Source organism: Sinohyriopsis cumingii, chromosome 7 (genome assembly GCF_028554795.1).
Source record: "Sinohyriopsis cumingii isolate HCF-2022 chromosome 7, ASM2855479v2, whole genome shotgun sequence".
Taxonomy (NCBI): domain Eukaryota; kingdom Metazoa; phylum Mollusca; class Bivalvia; order Unionida; family Unionidae; genus Sinohyriopsis; species Sinohyriopsis cumingii.
Genome location: NC_142967.1, coordinates 17632178 through 17649381, shown reverse-complemented (window position 1 = coordinate 17649381; position 17204 = coordinate 17632178).

Here is a 17204-nt window from a genome sequence, read left to right as displayed (position 1 = left end):
GCAATAGTCTACTATGTTTTCATCATGCACAGAGAGAAGAATCAGTTTGTAAAGATCTCTGTATATAACACCACAATCAGTTAGCAGCATTGTAAGATGGACAGTCGTAATGTCATGTTTATAAACGGTTTGTTTGTTTATATTTGATTTATTGTAATCGTCTAGTTGGTATTGTTTTGGACTATGCTCTCAGACGCAAGATTATTTGGTACAGGCCGCAAATTGACGAAAATGACTAGACTTGAATAGCCGCTGACGTCACCCTTTCGAACATGTCTGTATTTAATCTCTGCATGGTATGTTGTATCTTTTCTGCATAGAAATTAGGGCTAAATTGAAATGTGCATCTTTTCTGCAGGCAAATTATGGTTCAATTGAAATTTGGATATTTTCTGCAGGTAAATTATAGCAAAAATAAATGTGTATCTTTTCTGCAGGGAAATTATGGCTAAATTTAAATGGGATCTTTTTTGCAAGCAAATTGTGGCTAAATTGAAAAGTGTATCTTTTCTGCATACAAATTATGGCTAAATTTAAAAGTGTATCTTTTCTGCATACAAATTATGGCTAAATTGAAATGTGTATCTTTTCTGCATACAAATTATGGCTAAATTTTAAAGTGTATCTTTTCTGCATACAAATTATGGCTAAATTGAAATGTGTATCTTTTCTGCAGACAAATTATGGCTAAATTGAAATGTCAAGACTACTCTTATTGTACAGAACATTTAGAAAAATAAAAAAAAATTATGCAAACAAATAAACATGTAAAAAAATAATACTTTTACAAAAAAGTAAAAAGTATTTTTATCTATTTGTAATCTCAATTGGCTTAGAAATTCAGAGAATCATGTTAGTTAAATAAAAATTTTCTGCAGTGACTAAATTGTAAAAACAAATTTACGGTTTGTGCTGGTTATATTTGCATATGCATATTTATCAGATTTTCATGAGTATTTGTTGATTTTGTGGAGTCGGTGTTACAAAGATATTTCTCAGCCCGAGTAATTAGCCATTTTCTAGGAGCATTCACTGGACTTTAGTTTCATAAAGTAGAATCTCCCTAATTTCGTATCATTTGGAATCCTCTTGATATTTTATGCATGCGTGTTTAGGAACTTGAGAATGGAATAGATATTTGTATCAGGTGTTTGGGTCGTGTTTTGTATTAGGTGTTTGGGTCGTGTTTTATAATGCATGATATGAAGTACTACTACACGGCTCGAAAAGGCTAACAAGTCATACGGTGCGGTTTGCTTAGTTTGTGATATTAGTGGGGTTTTTTAATAACAAAACTAAAGTCAGGTTATTGAACATCGCAACTGGAAGAAAAACGTTAAAAGTCAAAGTTTCATTGGGAGTTCGCATCGGGCATTGAAATAATTATTGCATGAAAGAAGATCTATTTTTGTATTCACTCATGTGTAAATGTCAGCCGATGAATTCTTTATGAGCTGATGCTGTTACTGTTAGGATATAGTTTGATGGTGGAATAGAGTATGGTTTTAATAACAGAGGGCAGTTATGCTTCCTAAAAGTGGGCAAGTGAGAAACGTTTATTTTCTTAGACCACACACGAGATCAGTTGAACTGCGTTTTCAATTAGGAAAGACAAGATTGAAATCTCGTAATCTCTTATGAGTAAATTAACACGACGAAACAGTTTATAACACGTTCCTTCTAATTCGGAGGTCATGAATTCATCATGTGCTTGACTGATTTAAGACTAACCTTTTGACAGACCCCCTCCACACACACACACACACACACACACACACACCTCTACTTCACTTCACTAGTTCTCACTAAGCCTAAAGGTGGGCAACGTTCGTGTCATTGTAACCGTTCGATGGTTAGGTTGTGCGCTATCAAATCGATTGAATAGATAAAGTCCCTTGGGCAAATCTGATAGCTGCGAATTATATTTTGTGCATATTCATTTTATAATAATATTCGTATGTGAAGGCAGATGTTTTTTTATTTGGTAAGTTGATTGAGATTCATCATGTGCATTATTTACTTCCAGAAGCACTCGTTAGAAGTAAACAAAGTTTGGTGTGATTTGGGTAAAAGTTCCTTGAATTTGAAGTGGCTTTTGTCTGCTTTTAAAGAAGCAGCCCTAAATGTCGTCGTAGATTTTAAATAGTCGATTGGAATCATTCACATAAAGGGTTTTGGGCGCAAGATGTGGCTTTTGGAGTTAGCTGTAAGAGCGCAATGTGACATTTTAAGTTGTGATTGTTTAGGTGTACGTGAATGGTTTTCTGTCAGTGTACCATTTGTATATTAATGGTGATATAGATGTGAAGATGCAGTGTCAGCTACCATGGTGTGGTGTGTCGATGTATTTTGTAGATGTGAAGATGCAATGTCAGCTACCATGGTGTGGTGTGTCGATGTATTTTGTAGATGTGAAGATGAAATGTCAGCTAGCACGGTGTGGTGTGTCGATGTATTTTGTAGATGTGAAGATGAAATGTCAGCTACCATGGTGTGGTGTGTCGATGTATTTTGTAGATGTGAAGATGAAATGTCAGCTAGAATAGTCTGGTCATGTCGATGAATTTTGTAGATGTGAAGATGTAATGTCAGCTAGCACGGTGTGGTCATGTCGATAAATTTTGTAGATGTGAAGATGGAATGTCAGCTAGCACGGTGTGGTCATGTCGATAAATTTTGTAGATGTGAAGATGCAATGTCAGCTAGAACAGTCTGGTCATGTCGATGAATTTTGTAGATGTGACGATGCAGTGACAGCTCGCACGGTCTGGTCATGTCGATATATTTTGTAGATGTGAAGATGCAATGTCAGCTAGCACGGTCTGATCATGTCGATATATTTTGTACATGTGAAGATGAAGTGTCAGCTAGCATGGTCTGGTGGTGTAGATAAAGTTTGCTGTTTTTAGTACAGGCCCTGAAGACCTGAGCTTCTTTTGGGTTTTGGTACAGACGCATTATTCTGCAGGAAGCGCAATCGCTGCACGCGAGTTTTCATCGTGTTAAGCAAGACAAGGAATAGCCTGTGTTTATGACCTGTTAAAGACATGTTTCTTTAGAAGCTTTTCCTACAGCGTACTTTGGAAACTGTTGGGTACCAGCACAGCAGCGGTAATAGTCTACTATGTTTTCATCATGCACAGAGAGAATAATCAGTCTGTAAAGATCTCTGTTTATAACACCACAATCAGTTAGCAGCATTGTAAGATGGACAGTCGTAATGTCATGTTTATAAACGGTTTGTTTGTTTATATTTGATTTATTGTAATCGTCTAGTTGGTATTGTTTTGGACTATGCTCTCAGAAGCAAGACTATTTGGTACAGGCCGCAAATTGACCAAAATGACTAGACTTGAATAGCAGCAAGCGTGTGAAATTCACTTTTGGAAACACGATCAGAATTGAGATAATGCCATTTTATTGTGTGGATGCTGATGGAAGCTTCTCAGCTGTCATACGATTGTGAACTTAAACGTGTGAGCTACAACGTAGGTTTGTGCGCTGCATACTGGGACTGCTGGATTTGTTGTTGTATAGGGGCGACTTCTGGCTGGTAGAGAGGATGTGGTGTCGGAGGCATATCAACAGTTGGAAGTTGACATTGTGCGACGGTTAATATGGAATTCTGTTGGAAAGTCATTAAGACTTGAAATCTTTTAAGCTGTTGTAAATTCTTCGTGGTAGCAACAGGTGCACGAGTGTTTGACCAGATGTCGGTGGCCAGCTAGTACGAGAAGACATTTGATGGTTAAGCTTTGTAGCAGATTGAAGCTGTCGTTTCTTCAGTTTACTTAGAATTGTGTATCAACTAGTGTTACGTATTTAGGCTATTACAACTGTAACAAGAAAAGAGTGCAGACAACAAGCTTTGTAAAAATTAAAAAAGAATTTATTTCCCTAGAAAATAAAGGTAAATCTAGCAAAAGAAATTGCGGTTTTACAAATCAAATCCAAAAATAATCCAAGAATTAAAAAAAGAGAAGTCCTATTATTAAAAAGTCCTAAATGAATCTGAGTTCGAGTCCCGACGAAATCCAAAATAGAAGGCGATGACGTATTCTGTGGTCAGCGTCGTACTGATGTGTCAACAGTTCTTTGTTGAATCACAGAAAATAATATTTCAGCTTTTTACTTCTGTACAAATTCTGATAAATTTCTTTGTCCCCAAAATTGCTGATGTTGTTGTTGTAGGGTTTAACGCCATTTGTCATCACACGATAGGCTATGCATGGCGGCCAGTATTAATGGTAGAGGAAGAACCCGGGAAAACCCCGGGAAGAACCACCGACCCACGAGAAGCTACAGGCAAGCTTTCTCACATACCCACATTGACCGAATCCTAGACTCGAACCCACGCAGACAGAGGTGAGATAGCAGTGATCCGTAACGGGGGGGGGGGCCGAGTGGTCTAAAGCGCTCTCCGTTACGGATCACTACCATCTCATCTCTGTCTGCGCCGGTTCGAGGCTCGGATTCAGCCAATGTGGGTATGTGAGAAAGCTTGTCAGTAGCTTCTCGTGGGTCGGTGGTTCTTTCCGGGTTTCCCCCGGGTTCTACCTCCACCATTAATACTGGCCGCCATGTATAGTCTATCGTGTGCTGAAAAATGGCGTTAAACCCCACAACAACAACAACAACAAGATCCGTAACGGAGAGCGCTTTAGACCACTCGGCTACTCGGGGCCCCGTGTCCCAAAAATTATTTTAGATCACTAGTATTTCCAGGTACAACTAACTTGAAATCCAAAAAATTTGAAGAACAGAAAATAATTAGCCCAGAACTAGTCATAACATAAAACACTTTAACTTCTCAAGTGTTAAGGCAAGAATGACAATTCTTTCTCAAAACATTAGTAATAAATCTAACTGTAACGCAAAACAGATTCCCGGATGGAGGACAAGATTTCATGCTTCTGGAAAAACCAAACGTTTGTAACAATGAGCACATGTTAGTTTTCACGTACTCTAAGTATGGCCTCGATCCTACTTTATGAATCTTACTCTGAAAAATAATTTAAAAAATAAAAACAGTTGTTTACTGCAACTCTTACTGGTTCTGAATCAAGGTCAGGAACTTCGTCAGCATTAGATACACAGTTTCTATTATTAGTTGTTTACTTTGAAAATAAAAAATCAGTCAGAACTGAACTTTATTCCAGTAAATTAAGTTACATTACAATAGCGTGTAACTGAATAAAAGATAATATTAACAAATAATTGATTAAAATCAAACATACATTATATCAAATATAAATAATAACTAGCAAGGGGTCGGAATTACTCTGACGACGTTATCGGCTTTTCTTTTTAAACGGGGTCGCTTGAGAAGATCCTGATTTGATTGAATGGACCCGCTAAAATGTGCGAGATTTTGCGTTATTAAAAACAGTCAAATAATTGTCATGTGACGTTGAACGTTTCTGTTTGTATATGATTTTTAGGCATTGAATGAGTATACTTTGTCTTTAGTTCTATGTAGAGCTGCTAATCTACGAGATAAGATCATTTGATTCTGAGTCAGATCTGTAATCATGCTTGAGAATCATAAATCGGGTTGGTGGCTGATTCCAGAGTGTAATCATTTGCGATTCATGACAACACAAATGACGTTTGTGAGCACTCGGGAACAGGTGGCTTTCAAAGGCATGGATAATGTAGTAAACCTAGGGTATTTGCCATTTGCATTTACGTCGCCGTTTATAGCTTTATTATATTTTAGTGATTATTCTTTGATTATTGGGATATTGAGATATTTCTCAACACGAGTTTCCAGGAGCATATGTTATCATGTACAGTATTCATGATAATCTTATATAGCATTGATTAGTTTCGTAAAATGGAACCTCCATAATTTCTTAATATAATGAATTCTCTGCATAATTTAGGTATACGTTTTTAGTTTTTCGGGATCGGATTAATTCTTTGTATTAAGTTTATGGGTCATATTTTCTAATGCATGTCGTGAAGTACTTAAAATTCGGTTCGAAAAGCTGGCTAATAAGTTATACAAATATGAAACAAGAGAAAACCAAGTAAGTGTGAAATGCGAGTTTTGTGATACATGGTCATTAGACGATTAGATACATATTATTGGCAGTATTCGAGCTTTTAAGGACTTTTCAGCTGACAACGACCGATGTCTTGAGATCCACGGAAATACGAAAAATAATCGACTTCGAGTCAGACTCATGCAGGTGTTTGATCAGCCCCCTGCCCATAAGACCCATTTTTTTCTATCAGTCTAAAGATGTTTTTATAGTTTTCAACATGATTTATGTAATTACCTGCATACAGAGGTTTTAAAAAGTAGCGACATTTTGGAGATAAAACTATTCCCAGAATTAATACTTCTTGTCTATTTGAGTGTAGAAGTTTTCACATTTGCATAATTTGCTTCGTACGGTTCGCGTATGGTGAAGAATATTTGCGAGTAAATATTTATGTGTGTCCTATGAAGGTTATTTTCATGTATCCATTGTGTTAAGGAGAGGGCAAGACTATGCTACGTCTACCACTCAATCCTTTTCTTTAATAAAATATGTCCTCTTGATAAGCGCGGAAGTTATTGTTTTAACTGAATTATTTCTTCTCTTTACTTAAGTGACTCGTATTCACCAAAAATATGAGCAATTCAACACAGATTTGGCAAAGATATCTTAGCTACCAAATACTGTGAATGATTATGTAGTTCTTACACCTATTTAAGACGGAAATATCTCGGCGAAATGTATGATGTTGTTCTATCCCAGCTTGTATCTCATCTGAATTCAAACAGTATTTTTAGCAATGTACAATCTGCATATCGCCCTTGCCACAGTACGGAAACTACTCTTCTGAAAGTAGCGAATGACATTCTCTCTGTTTTGGGTAGCGGAGCGATTACAGTCCTCACCCTCCTTGATTTGTCTGCAGCATTTGACACAATAGACCATGATATATTACTTTACCGTCTCCGTCATGTATTTGGCATCATGATACAGCTTTACTGTGGTTTAAGTCCTACTTGGTCAACACGACACAAATAGTGTACACAAATGGAATGCACTCCAGCCCAGTTAATCTATGTTGTGGTGTTCCACAGGGGTCTGTTCTTGGACCCGTTCTCTTCATTCTATACACTCAGCCGTTCTCAAGTGTCGTAGACCATCATCCAGTGTCTCACCAATTGTACGATGACGACACCCATATATACAAATCTAGCCACCCAACTAAGTTGATGCTACCATCCAAGGTGTAGAAAGGTGCATTTCTGATGTGAAATCATGGATGACATGTAACAAGCTACAGATGAATGATGATAAAACTGAGGCCATTCTGATCACAACACAAAGACTTTCTCATTCACATCCTTTACTTCAAACAATAAATATCAGCAGCACCAACATTAAATTCACACAATCAGTACAAAACTTAGGTGTTACTCTGTACAGTGCTCTCACATTGCACCAACATGTCATGAACATATGCAAGGCTTCATATCTTGAGCTAAGACGCACCAGCTCCATTCGCAAATATCTTTCAGTTGATGCCACTAAAACACTTGTGTGTTCATCAGTACTTTCAAGACTGGACTATTGTAACTCAGTTCTGTCTGGTTCATCTTAACATATACTCCAGAAACTTCAAAAAGCTCAAAACACAGCTACTCGAATCATACTTAGAGTACCACGATCAGAGCACACCTCCCCGCTCCTCTGTACCATACACTGGCTATCCATTCGATCCGGAATCAAACACAAAATCTGTTCTCTGTGCTACGTTTCACTGTCGGACTCTAGTCCAACATACCTATCCGACCTCACCCATGTGTACACACCAGCAAGATACTTACGCTCCTCTTCTGACAATCTTATACTCATTATTCCCACTACGAAAACGAAGTCATATAGATAACGTTCTTTTGCATACCAGGGCCCAGCAACGTGGAATGAATTGCCCACTGAACTTAGACACAAAGACACAGTGATCCCATTCGAGAGTGCTCTTAAAACTCACTTATTTCGACTGCAAGAACAAACTTAAAGACCTAATTATGTTTCCTACCTTAAATATTTTCAGCATGTTTTTTATGTTTTCTAGTTTCATGGTGTGTTTTTTTAATCATATCAGTGTATATGATTTTATGTTATAGGTGTTGTCTAATGTTGTCAAGCCCTTAGAGCTTCTAATGATTAGGCGCTATACAAAGTCCTCATTATTATTATTATTATTATAATTATTGTTATTATTGTTATTATTATTATTATTATTAGTATTAGTATTATCATCATCGTCATCATCATCATCATCATCATCATCATCATCATCATTATTATTATTATTATTATTATTATTATTATTATGTCAACCCTTAAGTAGATAAATTTACAAATTAAAAAATGGCCACTTGGAATAAAAGCCTCGTTATAAAGCTTCAAAATTTGGTTATTTTGGTTTTTAAACTAAGATATGATCTGTTAAAATGTATTAATATCAACATATTAACAAATGTATTTTGCTATACTGTTTATAGCGCAATGTTTATTTTACTGTGTTTGTTATGTTATGTATTATGTACAAGAGGCCCAAAGTACGGAATAAACTTTCTGTTCTATCTTTCAAACCTACAACTTGCGTGAAATGTCTTGCAGACATACACACTTCTCTGATTTGTGTTAAAATAAAAACAAAAAACAAAATGTTATTACAATAATAAAGGCGTTGATAAAGGCGACAACAGTTGCGGCATATGATAATGTTAGAGAATGAGAATTTATTTCAGTGGAATAAGAGATGAAGAAATTACCTAGACAAATAGAACCATCTAAATTTACCCAGACGAATAGAACCATCTAACAATTTAAACTACCCAGACAAATGAAATAATCAGTATTAAAATTACCCATACAAACAGAGCCATCAAATGAAACAATCGCTTTGTTCCGATAGCCATTGTATACTAAATTAATAATACATGACTTCTCAAAGCATAAAGTTCTTAGCAGAAACTCAGATTTGAAATATGGTGAATTTTTAAATATAGCTTAAGATTTCATGAAATAAATGAATTTCATCAACCACGTGGTTTTATGCTGCTGAGGTGAATTTACCAAGACTATGGCAAGAAAAGCTTATTAAACGTGATTTTATGTTCCAAGAGTGGAATTACCAAGAAAAGCTTATAAAAAAGAAACAGTTACTAATGGATTGTTTACAACTGGATAACAACAGAAACCAAAGTCAAGCTGTCTGAAAACTAGATTACGAATGAAATCAAATCTGGTTTACGAATGAAATCAATGATATGCTTACTGAAAAACGAATTACGAATGAAATCAAAATACAAGTGGTCTGTTGTTATGAGCTAATAGCTAGAAGAATAAATGTCAGTAAACACTAACTTCAGCACAGTAATGTTTTGACGTATATTAGGACAGCTCCACAGTTTTAAGAAAAGAGGTTTTATTTTCTATAATGACACCATTATATGTTTTATTCACTCAAACAACACTCTACAAAGTACGGAATATATGCATTCGAGATAGAGGTCTCAACTGCGGAAACTACGATCCGGGGTTTATTTTGATAAAGCAAATAAAAACAGAGGACTTACAAGACAAAATTATGCTGATATGTCTATGGATAAGATATGGCTGCAAACCATGATCATTTCATTTTACGTATGGATTTGTTGAACTCAATATGAAAAATCAATTTTATAAAACAATTAACTTAAACAAACGGCAGAAATTGTTCCTGAATGTAAATAAATTAATACTAAATTGTCATATCTTGTAGTCAAAAGCGTGACGAAAAATCCAATTAACAAGATAATAACTTGAAAGTGTGCCCTCGGACGTTGTCCTACCTGTCTTGTTTCAGAATTGCTGATGGCAATGGGATGTAAGAGGAAACATATTAAATAAGGTTTTTACAGATTGTTTTCTCGACGTTGTAACTGAATAGAGCTCAACACTATCTAATTCAAAACAGTTCAGTTAGTTATGGTATTTCTTTTCAAAGTGTAATGTAAAATTGTTAATTAGATCTGGCTAAGACAGATAGTTTTAGCTAGAGTAATGAGATAAAGTCTAGAGTATCCATGGATATTAAATGTTTCTTGTCAATCGATTCGAATCATCACACACACGACTCTGTAAGGAAGATTAATTCTGGACTATTTCCTATCGATACGTTAATAGCTGGCTAAGTAAATACACTACTTCAAAGATAAGTGCAAAAAAAAAACCGGTACTGATTCAATGTTTAATAAAAATTGATTGCTGACTCTTTGTAGTTTATTGTTAAGATATATTTTGCTTCTGTCATAAAAATATATATAATTTATATTTCATTTCCGAAATACATTTATAGATAATGTAGGTAGTTTAAAATCTGAAATAAGGAAGGGATCTGTTGTATTTCAAGCGTTTGAAATAGTAAAGGGATCTGTGGTATTTTAAGCGTTTGAAATAGGGAAGGAATCTGTGGTATTTTAAGCTTTAAAATAAGGAAGGGATCTGTGGCATTTTAAACATTTAAAATAAGGAAGGGATCTGTGGTATTTTAAGCATTTCAAAATCATCCTATTAATCATTTAACCGTAAAGACATTTTTTCTATAGGAATCGTAATTCTGGTTGTTTCACGCTCATTTTTTTTTTTGGGGGGGGTAGGTGGGTGCGAGAACGGGGTAGGCGGACATTCTGCCGTCACTTGAACACGCTTCTTTATATTAGCTACATCCTTGGATAAAATTCCTCATCAAAAATGACAAAAACATCACATGACCAACATTAACGCTTATTACAGTAGATGTTCCTCGTCCAAGAACATATTGCTACATCATTTTTTCTAAATGTTTAATGTTAACAACATTTGTCCAATAAACAAACACCAATTTATCCTCTGTGATAGACTGGCTTTTTTATATTCTTTGTCAGCTCATACGAAACATCAAAACTTTCAATAACGCAACAAACATGCAACACCTTCCACAACTAGCGATGTGTGTCAGACGTAAAGAAAGGATATTGTGTTGGAATGTGACGAGCACAAATCTGACATAATACTTGCCTAAACAGAGCATCAGACAAATTTCCACACGTTAATTGCATAATTCAAACTTATTCTTATTGTGAATTAACCCGTTATTATACCTATAGTAAAATAGTGTCTGGCGTCTAGATTATATGCTTTATGTATTTATCTTCATTATAATGATGGGCTAAATACGACAGGCATTATTTGGAAGACGGGATTTATTGGGTTAACGTTCATGCCTATTAGCTTATCCATTCATTCATTTATCACTAATGGGTTTGATTCTCTCCATTCACCATTTATGCGTTTCTCTTCATTCATTCTCAAAATGAGTTTTCTTATCACGCATACAAGAAATGGTATTTCTTAATGGTATATGAAAAGCAAACAATTCCACAAATCCTATCCTACTAAAATGTCCAGACTTTCATTACAAATTTATTATAAAAAAAATATAACTCTTGTTGAATATCAGTATCTATGTCAAAAAGTTGCTTTCCAAATACAATTATCTATACAAATAACTCCATAATAGAGTCAACATTTGAATAAACCCAGGTTATTAATTCTTTAAAAATGATCCCAGGTGAACGAGTAATCTAATGTGCTTTGTCGATTACTTTCAGCTCACCTCTGACCGCTTGGGTTCGAGTCTCAGGTTCGGCCAATGTGGATATGTGAGAAAGCTTGCCAGTAGCTTCCCGTGGGTCGGTGGTTCTTCACCAGGGTTTTCTCGGTTTCTTCTTCCACCATTTATACTGACCCTTAGGTATAGCCTCTATTGTGCAGAAAATGGCTATTTTGCTACACTGTTAGGCCTAAATCCTGTATACTTAACTATTTTGTTTCACTGTCAGACCTGAATCCTCTATACTTGACTATTTTACTTCACTGTCATGCCTAAATTCTGTATACTTGCCAGTTTTGCTTCACTGTCAGGCACGTTTAATTAATTTTATTAATATCTAATTAAGGTTTCGACATCTTCTGTCTTAAATACACTATTTAACTTAGAAGGAATATAACGCTGAAAAGAAAAATAGCTTGAAATTTTGCAATGGGTGTGCTTTTGTTTTAATTCAGCTCAAAACAACACTGGCTTTATCTTTGCTAAAATCATAAATCACTTCCAAACTCTTCTAAGGGATCGCGATTGCATTTTTAAGAATTCCGACAAACTGATTCACTTACCGCTGGGCAGCAATTAATTTAACGGGTACTATTTTGGTCTAATGACTGTTTGTTTGATACATTCGCGTATTAAAACCAGTTTAAAAGAATTTAAGATCAACTGCATGATAAAAGATTAAATTCGCTAAATTGTTTTAGTAATCTACACTTGACATTTAATGTAAACCCATCAACAACCAAAAATGCATCGTTCAATCTTTGGAGAAAGGTCGATGATACTATTTTTAGTATCGAATTGTTTTGGAGCAGGCTGATTATTACCTGCCATAAAAATTTTGTTCCACATTTTACATCTATCCAGTGGTATCCAGTGGTATTGATGGGAAACGGAGCAATGAAAATAATGCTCAAGCAGTGAAAATAATGCGCAGAAAATAAGTACTGGTTATGCAACATTTGCTTTAATAAAGGGTCAGTCGTACAGAGAAGTATTGACTTTTCAAAACTGAAAACAAACAGCGACGTAATCAAGCTCACTACTTTGTTTAAAATTATAAATTAAAGTCACGGAGTTAAAGAGCTATTGTAACCACGCTGCGTCGGCTCATGTAGCTTGACGTCATACAACTACCATTATTTGTCTAAATTACGTATACTGGAAAATCAACTATTTCGCGAGCTAGCGTAAGGGGAAAAAATGAACATTTCATAGTTATTCTATTTGCTGTTGTAATATTCTTCAAACAAGAAAGCTATTGCCACTCGTATTTCAAATCTCTGCTTCATGAACTCTACTTGATAGCGAATGCGTTTGTTATTTTTTTTTAAATACCAAACATCGACGTAGAAAAAAATGTCTCACAATGATTTTTTAGCAGTCATTTGCAGAAAAACTATCGCAGCACAGAAATAATGCGTATAAAGCGCAAAAGGAAATGCATGCTGCTTTTAGAAGTCTACAGTTAGTTTCGGAAGTCCTATACGTATCTGAAAACATCTTAAATCTTCATACATGAAACGTTTAAGTTGAAATGATCGACTTTTCTTTCTTACCCATTTGCTGCATGAAGATAATAGGACGATTATTGATAGATACATAAAGATAACAACAACATAAAATATGAATACTTTTCTTATAAGAAAAATGAATAGTGCGCAGAACTTACATATTTTAATATAATCATGTTATTGAGGTGTATAAATACTCCGCTAACCACCAACCCAACTCATTTTCTATAATTTCATCCAATCCTTTTAATTCAGTTACAGTAGACTTCTGGAGCTCAATAAACACAAATATAGCCTCACCATTTCTTTAATTATTAACACTTGTTTTGCTGGCTTTCAAAACACTAGTGTCAAATGGTCATTATTTTTTGATGGGAGAGCAATGTAGAGCAATGTAGAGCAGTTCCATCATGTGAAATATACAGCAAAGGCCACATTTTCCTGATAGCTAGTTAGGTATAGACAGTCGACAACACGATTTTGGTTCTCCTCTATATTTTATTAATTTTGTATACACCTGTTCTAAATATTCTTCATAATCTTTGCGGAAAGGCATTGTGGAGAAACCTCATCCACGATCAAATGCGGGCCCTGGATGTCAGCTAGACGCGATATTAGATGTAATTAACTAATTGTGGGCCTGGTATCTAAATTAGATGCGATGTTTGATGTAATTAAGTAATAGCGGGCCTGGAATGTAAATTAGATGCGATGTAATTAATCTGAAAAAAGTCCACTAGAACTTTTAATTATGACCATCCTGTCAAATGTTCAACCCTTTCCTAACAAGTTTCGATCATAGTTTTGCATTTATATAATTGCAAAATGGGCAGAAAAGAGTTAGATAGTAACTAAAAAACATGCAGGAAGTATCCTAATCACATTTAAAAAACATAGCACTAGCTTCACATGACTGATTTCTTTTTGTGTATGGATTATTCATGCCGGTACAATACCCATGTTTTCTGTATAATATGTTGTCAATGTGCCTTTATTCTATCGTCTAATGCATTGGAATGCCAAGTGTCTGCCTCCACAGTATTCAGTTGATGTTTGACCTTGTAATTTTTATGGGACTGAATCATTAGAAAGCAGTGATCAATTTACAGGAGGTATGAGGACGTTGGATCGATGGAATTGGAATATATTATTATTCATTATGCAAATTTTCAGTAATTTCCGCATAGTAAAACTGCTTACATTTCATGCTATAGACTGAATATCGGACTTTTATTTCTAATGTCATTATGTACAGAACGAATGAAGGATGCTAGGTCTGGTTGAAAGGCAGATGGAACTGAATATTTTTTACTTTGAGCTGGCTTGAATAAAGACTAGTTACCATGATGTGGTTAAATAATTAATTGTAACTCTTGTTCTATTATTCCAAATAGTATACGGTACTACAGTAATTTCCTTTTACAAAAATTGGAGTTGGAAGACATATTAGCCGATGACAATGCATCACGAAATGTACGAATGGTCCACACAGGAAGGAATGCATTAAGAAATTCATTCTGTAAGAAAACTTGCAGACAATGTCAGGAGTTTCTAAAAAGGAAATTTGATACAACCATTTCAAAAGACTTCGACAAAAAAATAAATGGTTGAAGAAGACGGTGTGTAATACAAAAGACTTTGCAGAAAATATGTGTTGAAACTGCGCAGTATTTCTCACCACAACCCCAGTTAAAAAGCGAGGAAAAAAAGAATTTAAATAAAATACTAAATATCACATTTTTTCACTAATATGAAGCTTTTAAATATTTTCCTTTGGTAGCTGTCCACCAGTAGAAAAACAATCCGACTACATCCTGTTCATCAGTAGAAAAACATTCTAACTACATCCCTGTCCACCAGTAGAAAAACAATCCAACTACATCCTGTCCATCAGTAGAAAAACAATCCAACTACATCCTGTCCATCAGTAGAAAAACAATCCGACTACATCCTGTCCATCAGTCCACAATATTCCGACAGCATCCCTGTCCATCAGTCCACAATATTCAGACAGCATACTTGTACATCAATAGAAATACAACCCGACTAATTCCCTGTCCATCAGTAGAACAACAATCCGAATACATCCCTGTCCATCAGTCCAAAATATTCTGACAGCATCCCTATCCATCAGTCCACAATATTCAGACAGCATCCCTGTCCATCAGTCCACAATATTCAGACAGCATCCCTGTCCATTAGTCCACAATATTCAGACAGCATTACTGTGCATCAGTAGAAAAACAATCCGACTACATCCTGTCCACCAGTAGAAAAACAATCCGACTACATTCCTGTCCATCAGTCCAAAATATTCTGACAGCATCCTTGTCCATCAGTCCACAATATTCTGACAGCATCCCTGTCCATCAGTCCACAATATTCCGACAGCATCCCTGTCCATCAGTCCACAATATTCAGACAGCATTACTGCACATCAATAGAAAAACAATCCGACTACATCCTGTCCACCAGTAGAAAAACAATCCGACTACATTCCTGTCCATCAGTCTAAAATATTCTGACAGCATCCCTGCCCATCAGTCCACAGTATTCCGACATCCCTGTCCATCAGTCCACCATATTTCGACAGCATCCCTGTCCATCAGTCCACAATATTCCGACAGCATCCCTGTCCATCGGCCCACAATATTCCGACAGCATCCCTGTCCATCAGTAGAAACACAATCCGACTACATCCTGTCCATCAGTAGAAAAACAGAGAATATCCCTGTCCATCAGTTCAAAATATTCCGACTACATCCCTATCCATCAGTCTAAAGTAGTTTCACCACATACCTGTCCATCAATCCAAAACAGTCCTTCTACATCCCGGTCCATCAGTCCAAAATAATCCGACCACACATACGTGTCCATCAGTCCAAAACAGTCCCAACACATCCGTGTCCATCAGTCCAAAACAGTCCCAACACATCCATGTCCTTCAGTCCAAAGTAGTCCCAACACATTCCTGTCCATCAGTCCAAAACAGTCCCAACACATCACTGTCCATCAATCCAAAACAGTCCCAGCACATTCGTGTCCATCAGTCCAAAACAGTCCCGACACATCCCTGTCCGTCAATCCAAAACAGTCCCAACACATCCCTGTCCATCAGTCCAAAATAGTCACAACACATTCCTGTCCATCAATCCAAAATAGTCCCAACACATCCGTGTCCATCAGTCCGAAACAGTCCCAACATATCCGTGTCCATCAGTCCAAAACAGTTCCAACACATCCCTGTCCATCAGTCCAAAACAGTCCCAACACATCCCTGTCCATCAGTCCAAAACAGCCGCAACACATTTATGTCCATCAGTCCAAAACAGTCCCAACACATCACTGTCCATCAGTCAAAACAGTTCCAACACATTCCTGTCCATCAGTCCAAAACAGTTCCAACACATCCCTGTCCATCAGTCCAAAACAGACCCAACACATCCGTGTCCATCAGTCCGAAACAGTCCCAACACATTCCTGTCCATCAGTCCAAAACAGCCGCAACACATTCCTGTCCATCAGTCCAAAACAGCCGCAACACATTCGTGTCCATCAGTCTAAAACAGTTCCAACATATTCCTGTCCATCAGTCCAAGGCAGCTCGACTACATCCATGTCCATCAGTCATACACTTCATTAGCTGAGAGTCAATGCGAGATCGGTATCCACTATTTCTTCCCGAGGCTGCCATATTCATAGCGCAGGATGAGTTATGGAGAATAATGTTTATTCTCGAGTCAATACATTTTTATGGTCAACCATAATGTATCACGTCTATCTGGATGGTTCATTTTCAAGCCTTTTGCCTGACTAGTTCTCACATATTTCAACAGTTGTTAATTTATTTTAATACTTTACCTAGTCTGAATTACAACTTGATTTTTTTTGTTGGCCTAGTATGAATTTCAACTTTCTTTATCTAGAATGAATTACAACTTGCTTTACTTAGCGTGAATTACCAATCTACAAACGATCATGTACATACCGTTTCGAAATTGCTTAAATTACGCATAATAAAGATCACTAAAAAGAAAAAATATT